Source organism: Stegostoma tigrinum, unplaced genomic scaffold (genome assembly GCF_030684315.1).
Source record: "Stegostoma tigrinum isolate sSteTig4 unplaced genomic scaffold, sSteTig4.hap1 scaffold_53, whole genome shotgun sequence".
NCBI classification, from domain to species: Eukaryota; Metazoa; Chordata; class Chondrichthyes; order Orectolobiformes; family Stegostomatidae; genus Stegostoma; species Stegostoma tigrinum.
Window position 1 is genome coordinate 1,723,986 of NW_026728461.1, and position 18,114 is coordinate 1,742,099.

The 18,114-nt window shown below is 43.3% G+C and overlaps 1 pseudogene; it reads right to left on the reverse strand.

Moving 5' to 3' along the window:
• Positions 1–2,504: 2,504 nt before the first annotated feature.
• LOC132208770 (U2 spliceosomal RNA) lies at positions 2,505–2,685 on the reverse strand (annotated as a pseudogene).
• Positions 2,686–18,114: the final 15,429 nt, after the last annotated feature.

Sequence of the window (18,114 nt, forward strand, 5' to 3'; positions counted from 1 at the left end):
CCAAGATCGATTGTGATTTCAAGTTGCTAGTGTGTCTGGCTAGAACAAAGTCAGTGCCCTGGCCCCTTTGCCAGCGACAGAAGTTACATGCTTTAGAGGTTTCACACCCTTACAAATTTTCCCCACCTAACCCTATTTGAAACAACAGTTTGATTCTAATTTCAATTCAGTCAGGAAGCTTAAGACAGTGTCTGCATACCGATGTGTGAGAAGAAAAGGAGTTACAAAAGCTTTACACACCGCATTCCTGGCTGGGCAGGAAGCTTCAGGGTAGTGTCTGCATACCTATGTGTAGGTAGATAAGAGTTTACTTCTGTAAATTAAAGTCTTTTATCTGCATTTGATTCCTATACAGAGACTTTAATTTATAGAAGTATATAAATCAATGGGATGTCATCACATTAACATCTCACACAGAGACTGAGATATGGGCTAGTGACCTAGATTTGAATCACACCATTCCAGACGGTGGAATTTGATTTTTTTTTAAAATCTGGAATTAAGAATCTAATGATGACCGTGAATCTGTTGTCAGTTAGAAAAAGCCATCTGTTCACCTCTGTCCTTTTAGGGAAGAAAACTTCCATTCTTATCCAGTGATATCAAGATTCCATGAATGATTTTTTTTGAACAAAAAAAAACTCCTGCAAATACATTTATCTCTGTCTTAATTTATTTAGCAACCGACAGTTCAATCTGGTTGATGGTCACTTTCACTTCTAATCAAGTTGTGGCTGTTTCATGGTTGAAATAAAAACAATGCATGAATGGAACCACAGCTGTTCTCATAGGAACAATACATGCTCGAAAAAAATACCTCATCTCACTTATGAGCCAGATATCAAAGCTGACCAGATCCTGATGCAGTGTACCATGAAAGTGAAATTCTTCACCATCTTATCTACTTGTGTTGCGATTTCAGGGAGCGATGGACTTGAACCTCCCAATCTCCTGAACACCTTTGAGAATTTCATCAAACTGACCCCCAGTGGCAGGAATGAATAGGGTCAGCTTGGATTGATGCTCATAATTCAGGCTCAACAAATCTACTGGAGCATTTTGGGAATGTAATTAGTGGTGAGTGTGGCCACCTCTCTGTACTGTAGTGACACAGATCCCCTGATCCCAAATGGCTGACTGACAGTGTCAAAGTCCCTGGGCTGATATCGAATGATTCCTTGGCCATGCTGTGTCAGGACCTCCTGACTGAATACTATCTCCCTTGCCCTGACTGAGAACTGTTTCCCTGAGAATTTGAGACGTGCCCATTTGGTCAAAACACATGTGTTTGTTGCCATAGCTGCAGACCAGCCCTTGACTGACTGCTGGTAATAACAATGCTAAGCTGCCTGGCTTATGCCTGTGATAAACACCAGGCAAGACAGGAGCACTGTGAGACATTAAGTTCTAGTTGAAACATCAAAGTGCAAAAATGTCAGGGAAGGGCAGAGATATTGCGGCATAACTCGTGTCAGTTGCTGAAAAGCTTGTAGAGTTCTTAGAGCAAGAATGTAATTTGTGGACAGGCAATTCTGCATCTTGATTTAGCATTTTTATTTAACTCTGGCTCATTTCGCTAGATTTGCAAATATCTCAGAGTCTGGCTAATGTGAGAGTTGGCTTTCGGAATAATGTGCCACTGACTGTCATTCACAGTTGTATCCCACATCAGTGAATTGGTAATCTGATTAAGCTCACAGGCCTTGGCATGTGAAAAATAAAGCAGTCACATGCACACTTGTTTGATTAGTTGCTCTGCACTCAAATGAAAAACATGTGTTGTATATGCCATATCCTTTCCTGGCTCACAGTGTTTCCAAAATCTCTAGTTCAATACATCCCAAGTCATCATGAAAGTCAACACTAGTGAATACTTCGACAGCTTCATTTTTTTTTCTGAAATGCTATTTGTAATGAGGTAGTGTTGGCAGGCGATTTTCTTTTACTGCTGATGCCATGTGTGGATATTTGGGGATGGTGTTGGTGGGAAGGTGCAGCATTACCAGGGATGAGGCACTAACATCAGAGCAAGTGTTGAACATTCAAAAAAGGACAGATTAACAGTTACCTTGGAACAAGAAATTTGGAGAAAGTTGGGTGAGAGTACTGAGAGAAAGCACTTTGGCGGCATGGTGGCTCAGTGGTTAGCACTGCTGCCTCACAACGCCAGGACCTGTGTTCGATTCTAGCAGACTGCCTGTGTGGAGTTTACACATTCTCCCTGTGTCTGTGTGGGTTTCGTCAGGGTGCTGCCACAATCCAAAGATGTGCCGGTTAGGTGGTTGGCCATGTTAAATTGCCTGTAATGTTTAGGGAGGGGTAGATTAGGTGGGTTGTAGGTCTGGCTGGGATGCTCTGAGGTTTGGTGTGGACTTGTGGGGCTGAAGGGCCTGTTGAGCAGATGCTGGAGAATCCGAGATAACAAGGTGTAGAGCTGGATGAACATGGCAGGAAGGCTGACGTCTCATGCCTGGACCCTTCCTCAAATTTTGATGAGACTGTTTTTAGAATTGGTTCAAAGAGACTATAAGCAGTCCTGGAAACACAGCAAATGGAGCAAGCTCCTACTTCTTACTCCAACAATCAGTTTAACACAGGATCTTTAAATAAAGGACATATCAGATATTAAAACTGACAAGAATAAGTACAACACACTGAGGTCAACCAAATAGGCCAAGAAGCAATGCCGTTATAGTGCTGGACTACCTTAAGTCCCAGTTACCTTCCATATTTTCCATCAGCCTGACTGTGTGCAAAGACTTGTAAATCACTGCTGTCAGTTTTTACTGTTCCCAAACTCCTGGGCTTCCAGACCAGGGCAAACAGTCAGTTTACACCAACACTTTTTCAGCACCTTTTCTATAAATCTCTCTTCGCAGTGAATGTAGATCATCGGAAAGGTACCAATCAGATGAGATAGGGCAGAGCTGACGTCACCAACAAGCCTCATCAACCAGTTCCCCGACTGGTGGAGAGTCAGTGAGATTGCAGCAACAACCGGCACAGAACCGCACACTCAGAGAATGTCCCAGCACAGGGGAAGGTGCTTCAGCCTGTCACTGTCTGCATCAGCGATAATGTGAACTGCAGATGCTGGAGAATCCAAGATAACAAAGTGTGAAGCTGGATGAACACAGCAGGACAAGCAGCATCTCAGGGGCACAGAAGCTGGTGTTTCGGGCCGAGACCCTTCATCAGAAAAGGGGGATGGGGAGAGGGTACTGGAATAAATAGGGAGAGAGGGGGAGGCGGACTGAAGATGGAGAGAGGAGAAGATAGTTGGCTGTTGGTTTGTTCGCCGAGTTTGGCAAATGAATTGCAAACGTTTCGTCTCCAGTCGAGAAGACATCATCAGTGCGTAGCTGCTGCTGTGTAGGAGAAGATAGGTGGAGAGGAGGCAGTCAGGTCAAAGAGGCGGGGATGGAGCCAGTAAAGGTGTGTGTAGGTGGGGAGGTAGGTAGGGGATAGGTCAGTCGGGAAGGACGGACTGGTCAAGGAATCGGGATGAGGTTTGTAGGTATGAGATGGTGCGGCTTGAGGTGGGAGGAGGGGACGGATGAGTGGAAGAACAGGTTAGGGAGGCGGGGACAAGCTGGGCTGGTTTTGGGATGCAGTGGCGGAAGGGGAGATTTTGAAGCTTGTGAAATACACATTGATACCATTGGGCTACAGTGATCCCAAGCAGAATATGAGTTGCTATTCCTGTAACCTTCGGGTGGCATCGTGGCACTGCAGGATGCCCAGGACGGACATGTCATTTGCAGAATGGGAGGGGGAGTTGTTTAGTGTGAACCGAGCATGGGTGATCTGCAGAGTTGTCCCCAAGTCTCATTTGGTTTCTCCGATGCAGCAGAGCCACAACGGGAACAGCGGATGCAGTATACCATATTAGCAGATGTGCGACCTGGGATTGAGATGAGGGGGGAGGGGTAGGGGAAGATGGAGCACTTTCTGCGGTTGCAGGGAAAAGTGCCAGGTGTGGTGAGGCTGGAGGAGAGTGTGGAGCGGACCAGAGAGTCACGGAGAGAGTAGTCCATCCGGAAGGCAGATAAGGGTGGGGACGGGGTGTGAGGGATGAGTTGCGCAAAATGTGGGAGACACGGTCGAGGGAGTTCTCGACCGCTGAGTGGGGGGAGGTTGCAGTCCTTGAAAAACGAGGACATCTGAGATGTACAGGGTGTGGAATTCCTCATCCTGGGAGCAGATCTGGCGCAATTGGGAATAGGGGATGGCATTTTTGCAGGAAGGTGGGTGGTAGGAGGTGTATTCCAGGTAGTTTGGGAGTCAGTGGGCTTGAAATGGATATTGGCTTCTAGGTTGTTGCCGGAGATGGAGACAGAGAGGTCTAGGAAGGAGGGAGAGGCGTTAGAGATGGTCCAGGTGAACTTAAGGGGGGGGGGGGTGGAAGGTGTCAGTGAAGTGAATGAACTGTTTGAGCTCCTCGTGGATGCATGAGGCGGCGTTGATGTAGCCATCACTGTAATGGAGGAAGAGGTGGAGTTTAGGGCCTGTGGAAGTATGGAAGAGGCATTGTTCCACATAACGTACAAAGAGGGAGGCACAGCTTGGGTCCATGCAGGTACCCATGGCCACCCCCTTTGTCTGTAGGTAGTGGGAGGAATTGAAAGAGAAGTTGTTGAGGGTGAGGGAGAGTTCGGCAAGGCGGATGAGGGTGTCAGCGGAGGGGGACTGGTTGGGCCTGTGGGAGAGGAAGAAGCGGATGACCTTTAGGCCATCTGTATTGGGAATGCGGGTTCATAGGGACTGGATGTCCATGGTAAAGATGAGGGTGTTGGGGCCTGGGGAATTGTAAGTTTTGTAGGAGATGGAGAGCATGGGTGGTGTCACAGACGTAGGTAGGGAGTTCCTGGGCGAAATGTGAAAAGATGAATTCCAATGAGGTGGAGATCCGTTCGGTGGGGCAGGAGCAGGCAGAGATAATGGGTCAACCAGGGCAGGCAGGTTTGTGGATTTTGGGAAGGACATAGAAACAGCCGTTGCAGGGTTGGGGAATGATGAGGTTGGAGGCTGTGGGTGGAAGGTCACCTGAGGTGATGAGGTTGTGGGTTGTTTGGGAGATGATGGTTTGGTGGTCGGGCGTGGGGTCATGATTAAGGGGGCAGTAGGAGGTGGTGTTGGAGAGTTGGCGTGTAACCTCAGCGATGTAGAGGTCAGTGTGCCATACAACAACTGTGCCTCCCTTGTCCATGGGTTTTATGGTGAGGTTGGGATTGGTGCAGAGGGCTGTACGTTCTGCAGGGAAGAGGTTGGAGTGAGTGCGAGGCGTGTAGAGGTCTGAGAGAGGGAGGGTCTGAGCTTGGGTAGGCTGGATTGTATTGCCTGGAGTTGCCGTCGCATTGCTGCGAGTGTGTGTTTCAGGAGTTGCAGGGAAAGATGCTTCTGAAGTGTCTTAATGTTCTGGATGTAGACATTGTCACATCTGGGGAAAAATTGGGAAGGCTTGAATGTGGACTGTAGTCCAATGGGGATGATCTGGTTCCTTAGGCAGGTACTCAGAAAGGTAACGTGGCTGTAGTACCTGGTTTGCTGCAGGATATGGTCGAGCAGTCTCAAGGCCGAATAGAGCGGTTTTTGGCCACTTTTCCAGGTTAATGGTGAGACTGCATGAGGCTGTGGGCACGATGAAATCAGAAGCCATCCAGAGATGATTGACTGAAGTGGTTCTTTTGAGAAGTATTTATCTTCAGAGGAAATCATGACCAGACTGGCCCTAGATTTATTGCACTTTAGGCGAATGACACATGATCTTGTTTTGAACGCAAAATATTCCGAGCAGTCTTTTCAAGTTGAATGCTGAAACAATATTTCCATTTGTGCACGAGATTACCACCAGTGGATGGACTGTAAAACTGGACAATATCTCAGTTAGACAATGGTGACTTGTTTATTTTACCCTTTCAAAGGATTGTGTGTTTATGGAAGTCTTTCCAGAGAGAGATGGAAGATAAGTTATTGAATATTCGTCAGGGAGTGGCAGACAGATTCATGACTCAGAATAACACACCAATTTTAGCAGGGGTGGAGAGGAACGTTTATTTGAGGCCACATCATTCAAGAGCTCACCACATGGCTAACTTGGTTTGATTTTTCTAATCACTTACTCCTGATCCAAGTTTTCACATGGCCATGAAGGCTCTCCCTTTCAGAATGATGGGTACAACTTCCAAATACGATTTTTAAACGACACTATGAAAATGCTCAGGAAAGCTTCATGGTTTTTCAGAAAGATCAGAGACATAGAACAAAGCTAAAATCTCAATAAAACTGCTTTAGTAAACAGATTGGGCTGAATATATGTCTTTAATAGGACAGATTACTTTTATTTGTACTGTTGAGATGACTTTTGTTGGCAAGACCTGCATTTCTTGCCTCTGTCTAATTTCCATTCAGAATATGATGGTGAAACCCAGGGACACTAACATATGTTACATGGAGGCGTTCAGGATTCTGAAGAAGTGTCAGTGAATGGACAATGATATAGATTCAAGCCAGGATGCTGTGTGGTCTTTGAGATTGTAATCCTCATCACTTGATGCTCACATCACATGGAAATTGTGATCAGAGATAATGGGAACTGCAGATGCTGGTGAATCCAAGATAACAAAGTGTGAAGCTTGATGAACACAGCAGGTCAAACAGCATCTCAGGAGCACAAAAGCTGACATATTATGGAAATTGTGAGACTGCTTTTTCTGTTTTCAAAAATTAAGGTCAGAGAGCCATTCAGCAGAAAAACAGAACCTTCAGCTCACCATATCTATTCCAATCAAAAAAACAGAACTACATTAATCACACTTATCTTGAAGTCGACACCCACGAGGCATGGCATTTTGAGTGCTCCTGCAGCTGCTCCAAAAGATGCTGCGTTATCTTAAATGATCTGTGACCTGAGCTGTGATTTGTCTTTTTCTTTCACATTATGCATGAACTGCATTTTGCAAATATATCCCATGACATCAAAGACAGCAATTCGCTCTATAGATCAATAATTTTTCTGGAAAATCAGACTTTTTTAAAAATTCATTTGGGATTCTAGTGTAGCTAGACCGGCATTAATTGACCTTGAAAACTTCCAGCTAGAAGTTCACCAAATTGGAAATGTAGTGGACACTGAAAAAGGTTACTTCAGAGTACAATGGGATCTTGATCAGATGGGTCAATGGACCAAGGAATGGTAGGCAGATTTAATTTGAATAAATCTGAGGTGTTGCATTTTGGAAATCAAATTAGGGCAGCACTTGTACTCTAAATGGTAAGGCTCTGGGGTGTATTGCTGAGCGATGAGTCCTGGTGTGCAGGCGCTTTGTTCCTTGAAAGGGGATTCAGAGATAGATAGGATAGTGAAGAGAGCATTTAACATAGAACATAGAATATTACATAGTGCAGTACAGGCCCTTCGGCCCTCGATTTTGTGCCAAAATGTGAAACAATCTGAAGTCCGTCTAAACTACACGATTCCATTATTATCCATATGTTTATCCAATGCCCATTTAAATGCCCTTAAAGTTGGGAGTCTCCTCCTGTTGCATTTGGTACAACTTGCCTTTATTGGTCAGTGCGTTGCGTGTAGTTGTTGGGAGGTCCTGTTGTGGCTGTACACTGGTTAGGCCACTTTTGGAATATTGCATGCAATTCTCGTCTCCCTGCTATCGGAAGGATGTTGTGAAATTTGAAAAGGTTCAGAAAATATTTATAAGGATGTTACTTGGGTTGGACGGTTTGAGCTGCAGGGAGAAACTGAACAGGCTTTTTGCCTGGAGATTCGGAGGCTGAGGGGTGACCTCAGTGAGATTTATAAAGTAAGGAGGAGAATAGATAGGGTATCCAGACAAGGTGTTTTCAGCGGGGTGGGGAGTCCAAAATTAGAGGGTGCGAGTTTAAGGTGAGCTGGAAAAGATTTAGAAGGAACCTCAGGGGTAACTTTTTCACACAGAGGGAGGTGAGTGTGTGGAATGAGCTGCAAGGGGAAGTAATGGAGTTTGGTACAATTACAACATTTGAAAAGATGAGTATGTGATTAGGAAAGGTTTAGAAGGATACGGGTCAAAAGCTAGCAAATGGGAGAAGATTTATTGGGTATATGTAATTGGGATGGATGAAGTGAACTGAAGCCTCTGTTTCCATTCTTCACAACTTTCTGACTCTGATTTGGTGAATTTCAGATGAATAGTTACACACAGGATATTTGTCACTGGAAGTTGATTATCTCTTTGAATATCAAGGTGGTGCTTTTGGATTGCGTCCTGTTGGAGATAATTCCTGCCCGGCAACACTGAAGAACTGTTCTTGTTCGCCATTCATCAGCTCAACCTGAATAGTGCCTCATATTTTGGAATAACGACATAGACTACTGCAGGAACTGAGGACTGTGAAACGGTGCTGAGGAATATGATCTGTTAGTTTGTGAGCATTCACAACCTTGGCTCAAACAGAAACATTCTCTTTGGAAATGCATATTCGAGTGGCACAAACATGGAACCAGATCATGGAAGCAGCACTGGAGGGGAATGGGGTTTAAGAACCGGCAGGAAAACAAATACATCCCAAAAATATGCACATGGGCAGAAGGAGTTTGTTCTTCTTTTGAGGAATGACACCATAACAGCTAAAATATTTTATTCTAATGAAGGGAAAGCTGTATCCATTTTATTGGTTTTGTTAAAATAATGGCGATAAACAGCTGGAATAATCTTGCACTGACCATTTGAAAAATCCTGTATATCTTCAGAGATAGCTGGGCTGTCCTCGGCTGAGTAAGTGCTGATACTGTCTGAGTGATGCTGTTTTGAAACACATTCTGAGCACACTTGATGGAACCGACAAACAAGTACCATTGGCCAGTACTTCAGAATACATCAGACCTTTCATGGCTGCTCCCACACAGAATCATACAATTGAGAAAAGGCCCATTGAGACTATACCACCAGGTGCTGATCAAAGTGCTTTTAAAGTTTGGGATGTTCCCTGCCTCAACCACCCTCCTAGCCGTGCATTCCAGACACCAACTAGCCACATCACAAATAGGACAAACATCTGCTGACAGAATCGGAAGTCCGTACCGAAAAAAAGCTTTGGAATATTGTGAGAACAATGAGCACAGTGTTCTGTACTTTCACTCTTTAGTGTTTTAGCTCATGTTCCAACATCATTTGAAGTGAGATCAGAGTAACTTCCCATGCCACCCATGTTACTTCACTCATTGTGGCATTATGGACCCTGAACAAAAATGTGATCAATGCAAATTGGAGACAATCCTGCACTGGTAATGTCCTCGACTGGACAATGGGAAAAACAATCTCTGAAAGTTGGCATTCAAGTCACTTCTCATCCTGGATCGGCACTAAATTGCTGTTCCTTGACTATAATGTATTGAAAAAAAATCCTGGAATCCCTAACAAACAGCTCTGTGTGCGCGTCTGCAGCATTTGGTTTGGAAGTGTTTCAGGAAGGTCACTGATACTTTCTCCAGAGCTATTGGTGATGACAAATAAACTCAACCTTTGCTAGCGCCTGCTAAAACGCATGGTTGAGTGCATCCTACTAAAAATATCAAGATATTTTATGTTTTCAAAATTGAGCCCAAAGTCTCAGAAAGGTAAGACTTTGCTGGATGAATGTAACCCCAGCGACATCAGGAGCATGGCTTGACATTGAGTTAAGGATCCACATCGTTTTCAATAAGATGACTGATCGTGCGATATCAGTGCCACTGAGTTCAAACTTTTCATGACAATTTATCTCAATGTAACATGCCATCGATACTTGGGATCTTTGTGAAAGAAACTTTGCAATGTCTCCTTTAGTGACCATTCACAAATACTTGAAGGTCAACTCAAATGGCAGCTTCACTGTTCTGATTCAGATCAGACAAATTGTGACAGTGAAAAGAAAGAAAAGAAATGCTGGAATAAAAAAAAATGATCAGATCTAGCAGTATCTGCAATCTGACTTTTTCAGAACAGATTCATAACAGACCAGATCTGTTAACTCAAAATCTGTCTCCAGATGTTGCCTCATATATTGCGTTTCTCCAGTAACTTCTATTTCAGGTTTCCTTAATCTCCAGAATTTTGCTTTTCTTGATAGGTCCAGATGTTGAACTTGGCGATATTTGGACAATATCGTCCATTCCTGATTCTGTGAGAGCCACTAGGCTGGTTACACGTGTATTACACCACGTGTCTGTTTCTTTATTAAAAACATTTTGTGAATATCGTCCTCAATGCAGGAATTTCAGGGAATCGATTTTGATTGAAAATAAATTTCCAAGGCAGCTGCACTTCATGAGACAACAGAAATAGATTACTCATGACGGCACAATCCGTGCCCTTCACTGAAAGTGTTTCCGCTCAGGCTCTGAAACCTTTTCACACAAATCTCAGAATACTTACAGCAAAGATGGAGGTCACTCAGCCTGTCATCTCTGCAACAATGAGGGTGAACTATATCTCTACTATTATTATCCTGTAAAATCCCTATACACCTAACATTTTGAAATCCCAAAATGTCAGCTTTTCTGCTCCTAAGATGCTGCTTGGCCTGTTGTGTTCATCCAACTCTAAACCTTGTTATTTTGAAATCTTTGTCTGCTTTTATTTCTGAATAGCCTGTGCGTATATGAACAATTCATCATTCTGCATACACCATGATTAAACAGTGTTTACATAAAATATAATTTCCTATTATATTTAAAATTATCATGGTGTGTTCATATTGTTGTTTGGCATTCCATCTCCCAAATATAATCTGTTTCTTTGCTCTGCATTACATTTCATTCCGTCTGTCAGAATAAGTGCTCGCTAAATACTGATGACATTGGGATATCACTGTATTCCTCTCCAGTCTCTATAGCCACTGCCCCCATTCCTCTCTGTGTCCGAACCAATGTCACATTCATTCTGTCCCTGGCTCTTTAGTCCATGGGCTTTAATGAACAACATCTTTTTGCACACCACATTTGATTTTAGTTTTGGTCAATTGAATCAAGAAATGTAAATGTTACTGCTTTAAAGCATATGAACTGCAATGAAGTATTTTGTATCTTCAACATACAATGTTGTTTTATTACAGCAGTGAGAAATCCACACTTTCTCTGCAAGGCCAACCCAATTTTGCTCAGCATTTTTTTTATACAATCAGCACAGTAATGACATTTTGCTTGTCTTTTTTGGGGGGTGCATAGTGTATTGATGCAGGTGGTTCCAGCATTGCACGTGGACAACAAGGCAGAGCCACTTAAACTGCAAAATGAAAACATCCATCATTCTACCTCACCACATACATCTTTAGAGCAATTGGTGATGGAATATACAACAAATAGACAACGATGTTAAGATCCAATCCAGCCCAGTTTCAGTTGTGAGCCAAAGGTTCACTGAAGGTGTATTGAAAGGGGTTAACTGGAACTATTTGTTCAGTGACTGTGATTGATGTCAGTCTCTATGGATTCTAACTGCGTCACAGAAAGCTTTCCCTCTCCTATAACTAAGGCGCTCTGTTCAATGTCTTATCCCATAGTATAAGCAGGAGCATCAGCGACAGCACTAACAGGGATCGACAGCTGCAGAGAGAGTGGGTGGAGAGATCAGAATCTGAGGACAATAGACTGGAATGTTACAACAATGGATCAGAATCTGCGAACAATAGACTGGGATGTTACAACAATGGATCAGAATCTCAGAACAATAGTCTGGAATGTTACAACAATGGACCAGAATCTGCGAACAATAGACTGGAATGTTACAACAATGGATCAGAATCTGAGAACAATAGTCTGGAATGTTACAACAATGGATCAGAATCTGAGAACAATGGACTGGAATGTTACAACAATGGGCAGGGGTTTATCCTTGGGTCTTATTTATCTTACTGCATCTTGGTCAACGTTACCACTTCGAATAGAAGGTGTACTGATGATTATTCAGGCTGGTTACTATCCCATTCTCGCTGTTGTTGGTGTTCCTGGTAAGCCTTTCTATCTCTGTCCAGTCACTACTGCCGCAATGCATATACAACTTTGTTGCTGTTTCTGTTACCTGTATTTGGAAAAGCTGGAAACAACTATCTTCAGTTTCAATTAAAACCTCGCTTCATTGTCCATGAATTTTAGACTCATCCTTCGCAAGCATCTGAGAACAAGGCTTGTTCACAACATTGAGGGCCTTTTTTGATTTATGCCTTACTGTTGTCTCCATCACCAAATTTGTCCAACACCAGCTCCATAATATCTGCAATCTCCCGCTCTGCCTCTGTGCTGTGCTGGATAAACCATTATCTATGCCTTGGTAAAATTCAGGCTTTATGGTTCCAGCTGTCAACTGACCAGTCTTCCAAGTTACAAATAATTTGATCACACCCTTGTTCTTGTTTTCAAAGTAACTAGCGATAGGGACACCATGTTAGAGTAGTTCAGTCACTCAGCAGGTAATGCAGAGACACTGGTTGTTACATGATAGATACTGTTACAAATCCTACCACAATTGGTGGTAGGACTTTCATTCTAATGATAAGAATTGTAACCAAGGTCAATTTCACTAATAGCAACCATAAAACCAGCAGCAATTTGTCAAAAAACCTGTCTCATTTCACTGATCTCCTCTGGTCAAGAAATCTAACGTTATTACCTGGGGTGAATTAAGTGTGAATTCAGACCCACAAAATGTTTCTCGCTTCAAACTGCCGTGTAGAATGGTCACAGCTAAAGGTAATTAATGATGGGCATTAAATGCTTCTTTTGCCAATGATTTTGTCTTCCCGTGAAATTTATTTTTAAAAAAAAACAAAGAATGAAATATGTCAGAGGTCTGAAACAAAAATAAAACTGAGGAAGTGAACAGTGCTGAGGAAAGTGAACAGTTTGGCAGTTTCTGATTAAATAAAAGCAGAGTTAACATATTTCAAGTCGACTGAACAAACATCAGAACTGAAATCTGCATCAAATATTGTGATTTATGCTGGTGACAGGGATATTTGTTTTGAAGGGGGAAGGAATGAGTTGAATAAATTGAGAAAGAGACAGCGAGAGAAAAATATAAACAAAAAAGGGGATTGTTGATGATCAGGTCAGATAGAAATAAAATGTGGAATTAATTACTTTTTTTTGCCTTTTCCCATATTCCTGAATATCATGCCCATGTAGATATACTTCTAAGTCCCTGCTTAAAGTAAGCTGTGTCACCTCAGTCTGTCTTTCGTGAGTGTGGGCATCTTCTTTGTGCATTAATGGTTTGTGGGCGTGACTGGCTGGGCCAGCATTTACTTCCCTTTCCTCGTTGCCCTTGAGAAGGTGTTTGTGAGCTTTTTTCTTGCATCTCTACCCTACACATGCTGTATATTGCTGTAAATAGGTCTGTCCTGTGTCATTTCTGTGAGACTTTGTGGCGATTGATATAACTGAGTGGCTGGTTTGGTCATTCCAAATAGCAGTTGAGAGTCAACCACATTGCTGTTGGTCTGGAGTCACATGTAGGCCAGGCCAGGTAAGGATGGCAGATTTCCTTCCCTGAAGGCCATTAGTGAGCCAGGTGTTTTTTTTTCCCGAATGATCAATGATGGCTTAATAGTTTCATCATTCCAGGTATTTCAATGAATTCAAATTCCACAATCTGCCATGGCGGGATTTGAATTGGGGTGTGGGTCATTACCTGGGTCCTTGGATTAATAGTCTAGAAATAATTCCACAAGGCCATCTCATCCCCAACATCCCCAGTCACCTCCAGCAGCAATAGTGGTGTTGCTGTTACTGTGACTGTGGTACAGAAAATTGTGCAATTACAATGTCAACTGCTTCTATTCAGTGTGGGCACATTAAAATTTCAGTTCATTGTGACCGCGCAGAGCTCTAACGGTTTATCAGCCAGGAAATAAAGAAAGGAGAGGAAGGCATTTTCAACACTGAGAGAGTGCGCCATGTATGCACCAGGGAGAGGCCAGTACTGACAATGGCCATCAAGTGAACTGGTTTCATTCCAGAACTTCCTCAGAGATAATAGGAACTGCCGATGCTGGAATCTGAGATAAGAAGGTGTAGAGTTGGATGATCACAACAGGCCAGGCAGTATCAAAGGTTCAGGAAAGTTGATGTTTTGGGATTCGAAAGGATAGGTGTATATTCTGGCTGGGAGGTTTGCTGCTGTCACTCAGGAGGATTGAAATTAGCTTGGCAGGGGTGTGGGAATCAATGCAAAGTGAATGGACTGAAAGGGAACTAGAGAATAGGGCCAGTAAGACTCAGAGAAAGAACAGACTGCGTGTAGTTGCTAATCAAAGCGGATCTAGTAGACTGAAGTTCACCTGTTTCAATGCAAGAAGTGTAACAGGTAGGGCTGGAGAACTTAGAGCTGGGATTAGTACTGAAAACTGTGATTTTGTTGCTATTACAGAGACTTGGTTAAGGGAGGGGCAGGATTAATCGCGTAACATTCCAGGATACAGGTGTTTCAGGCAGGATTGAGACAGGAAGATAATGGGTGGGGGAGTTGCACTACTTGCTAAGGTGAATATCACAGATGTACCATGGGAGGACAACTTGGATGGCTCACACAGCGAGGCAATATGGGGAGAACTCAGGAACAGAAAGGGTGCAATCACAATGTTTGGGGTTTACTATCGGCCTTCATACAGTCAGCAGGAGATAGAAGAACAGGTTTTTACCCAGACTTTGGCAAGATGTAAAAGTAACAAAGTTGTTGTTGTGGGTAATTTTAACTTCCCATACATTGACTGGGACTCTCTTAGTGCTTGGGGCTCAGATAGGGCAGACTTTGTTAAGAGCATCCAGGAGGGCTTTTTGCCTGACGATGTAGACAGTCCATCTTGGAAAGGGGCCGTACTGGACCTAGTATTGGGGAAGGAACCTGCCCAGGTAGTCGATGTCTCAACAAGGGAATAGCTCAAAGACTGTGATCACAATTCAGTAAGCTTAGGGTCCTGATGGATAATGATAGTTGTAATTATCGAGTGAAGGTGTTAAATTGTGGAAAGGCTAATTATAACAATATTAGGCAGGAACTGAAGAATGGAGATTGGGACAGATGTTTGAGGGCAATTTCACATCTGGTATTTGGGAGGCTTTTAAGTGTAAGTTGCTGGGAACTCAGAACAAGTACATTACTGTAAGGATGAGGGAAAGTATGTCAAGTTTAGGGAACCTTGAATAATGAGAGATATTGTGAGCCTAATTAGAAAGAAAAAGGAAGCATTTATTAAGGCTGGGAGGCTGGGAATATACAACGCGAGGGTGGAATATAAGGAAAGATTAAAGAAATTTAAGCGAGGAGACAGGGCGGCTATAATGTGGTCATGAAAAGTCATTGACCAACAAGATTAAGGAAAATCCCATATATACATACAAAGAGCAAGAGGGTAGCCAGGCAGAGGGATGGCCCATTAAAGGACAGGGAAGGGAATTTATATGCGGAGCCAGAGGAATATGGCGAGGTATTAAATAAGCACTTTGTGTCAGCATTTACCACAGAGAAGGACGTGGTGGATGATGAGTCTGGGGAAGGCTGTGTAGATAGTTTGGGTCATATTGAGATCAAAAGTGTGGCATTCCTCAGGAGTCAGTGTTAGGACCTTTGCTATCTGATAGATATATATGAATGATTTGGAGGAGGATATAACTGGTCTGATTAGTAAGTTTGCTGATGACACAAAGGTTGTTGGAATTGCGGACTATGATGAGGACTGTCAAAGGACAAAGCTGAATATCGATAGGTTGGTGACTTGGGCAGAGAGATGGCAGATGGACTTCAATCTGGAAGCATGTGAGGTAATGCATTTTGGAAGGTCTAATCCAGCTGGAAAATATCCAGTAAATGGCAGGACCCTGAAGAGCACTCATAGGCAGTGTGATCTGGGTGTCCAAGTACACAGATCAGGCTACGCAGGTGGAAAAGGTAGTCAACAAGGCATATGACATGCCGACCTTCATTGGCCTGGGCATTGAGTATAAAAATTGGCAGGTAATGTTGCAGCCTGTCCTGTCTCAGAGACCATTGAAGAATTCAACACGGGTCTGGAGTCACTTTTAAGACATACCAGGAAAGGACAGTAGATTTGCATCCTGAAAGTACATTGTTGAAGCACATTGGTTTTTACAATCGATATTGGTTTCAAGGCCCACTTTTACTGACATCAGATTTGAAATTTTGGTATTTTGTTAATTGTCTTCACATTCCTTGGCTGCCAAAGCATTAGCCTGGTCTGGATTAGTAATCTAATGATATTTCCACAACAGCACTATCTCCACATGGGGACCCATCAGAAACCACACTGAGCAGGTTATTTCTGTGCTGCCTGACAGCTCTGTCAAAAACAACTTCCAACAATTCGACCACCCTGATGAGACTGAGGGTGTGGCAGTTGGTCAGATTGTAATTATTCTCCTCTTCGGGGAGTGGGCACAGCTGAGTGTTTGTCCACATTGCCAGGTAGGTGTCAGAGTTGTGGCTAGAATGAAACAGCTTCCCAAGGGGAATGACTTGTTGTGCAACACAAGCCTTCAGTCCCATTGCAAAAAATGGCGACTGGGCCAGTTATCTTCTTCGTGTCTTTAGTTTATCATCTTCTTCTTGGTATCATCTGGAGTGAATCGAATTGGTTGAAGACTGGCATCTGTGATTTTGTAGGGGGTCATGATGAGGGTGAGCTCAGTCATCCACTCAATACTTCTGGCTGAGGATGGCGCAGATATTGCATCCTTGACTTTTGTACTGATGTGGAGGGCTGCCCCATTGTTTCGGATGGGGATATTTGTGGATCCCTCTCCTCCAGGGAATTGTTTAACTGTCAATCACCATTTATTACTGGTTGTGGCAGGACTTCTGGTCTGTTGCTGTTGCAATCACTTTGCCCTGTCTGTAATTTGTTGGTTCTGCTGTTTGGAATGCAAGCAGCCAAATCTGTCATTTATAATGGACTGGCATCAGTTTTTGGTTCAGATGGTTCTGACCCCGGCGTGTTTGCCTGCACTCATCACTGAACCATTGATCAGCTTGATGGTAACCACAGACTGAGGGATTCTCTGGGACAAAAAGTCACAGATTGTGGTTGAACACAATTCTGCTTCTGCTGTTGCTGTGGTTGACATCACCACATGAATGCCCAGGTTTGAGCTGCAATATGTGCAATGTAATTGTACTGCCTGTCCCCCAGTTCAGTCCGAGTCCCCATCGCTCCTGTACTCAGTGACCTACTCTGGGTTCTGATGTGGTAACACTTCTATTTTAATGTTCTTATTCTTCTCAGAGTCTCTCCATGATGTCACGCCTCCAATTTGTCACATTCCTCAAAACACATTTAACATATTCATCTGAATCTTTTCGCTTCCCACAGTGAAATCCTTTGATTTTAAAGTGAATGTGCTTCTCCCTGTTTATCTGCCTGACTGTGATTAAGTGCTCTGTAGTGCCAGTGATGCCAGCCTTAACCAATGAATGAGTGCACCTTGATGTGCCATTCACTTCCCAGTGTGTAGTGCTCCATGTTGGACAGGGCGTTTGTGCAGCTTTGACACACATTTTTGGAATTTATTTGAAAATAGAAATTACCGAAGAAACTCAGCAGGTCTGGCAGCAGCTGTGGATTGAAAGCAAAGTTAATCTGTCGGATCCGGTGACACTTCTTCAAAGCTCTCAGTTTCATTAGCAATTTTTGTTTTTGTTTCAGATTTCCAGTGTCCACAGTTCTATGTTTTGTTGAAAATGTATTTTGTGCTGATTCATTTCTGGAGAAACTAAGGAGGTCTGGACGCATCTGTGGAGACGGAGAAACAGGGTTAAGATTTGAATTCCAGCATGAGCCTTTTTCAGAACTGAAAAGGATTGAAAAAGTACCTTGACAGATGTGGAGGAGGAGTGACAGAAAACAGAGGGTGTGGTGTACAGTGCAAAAGACAAATGGACATTTAGTTGTGGTGAAAGAGAAACAGATGCAAAATGGGAGTCAATGCAGGTGTGAATGGCGGAAGATGGTTTCCTTCCATTGAGTGCAAGTTAAACAAACATGACAAGGTCACAGTGACGCCGGGAGGAAGAACGTACTAAAAATGGACAATATTCCCAATGGTGTCAGGCTGTGAAGTTATGGAAT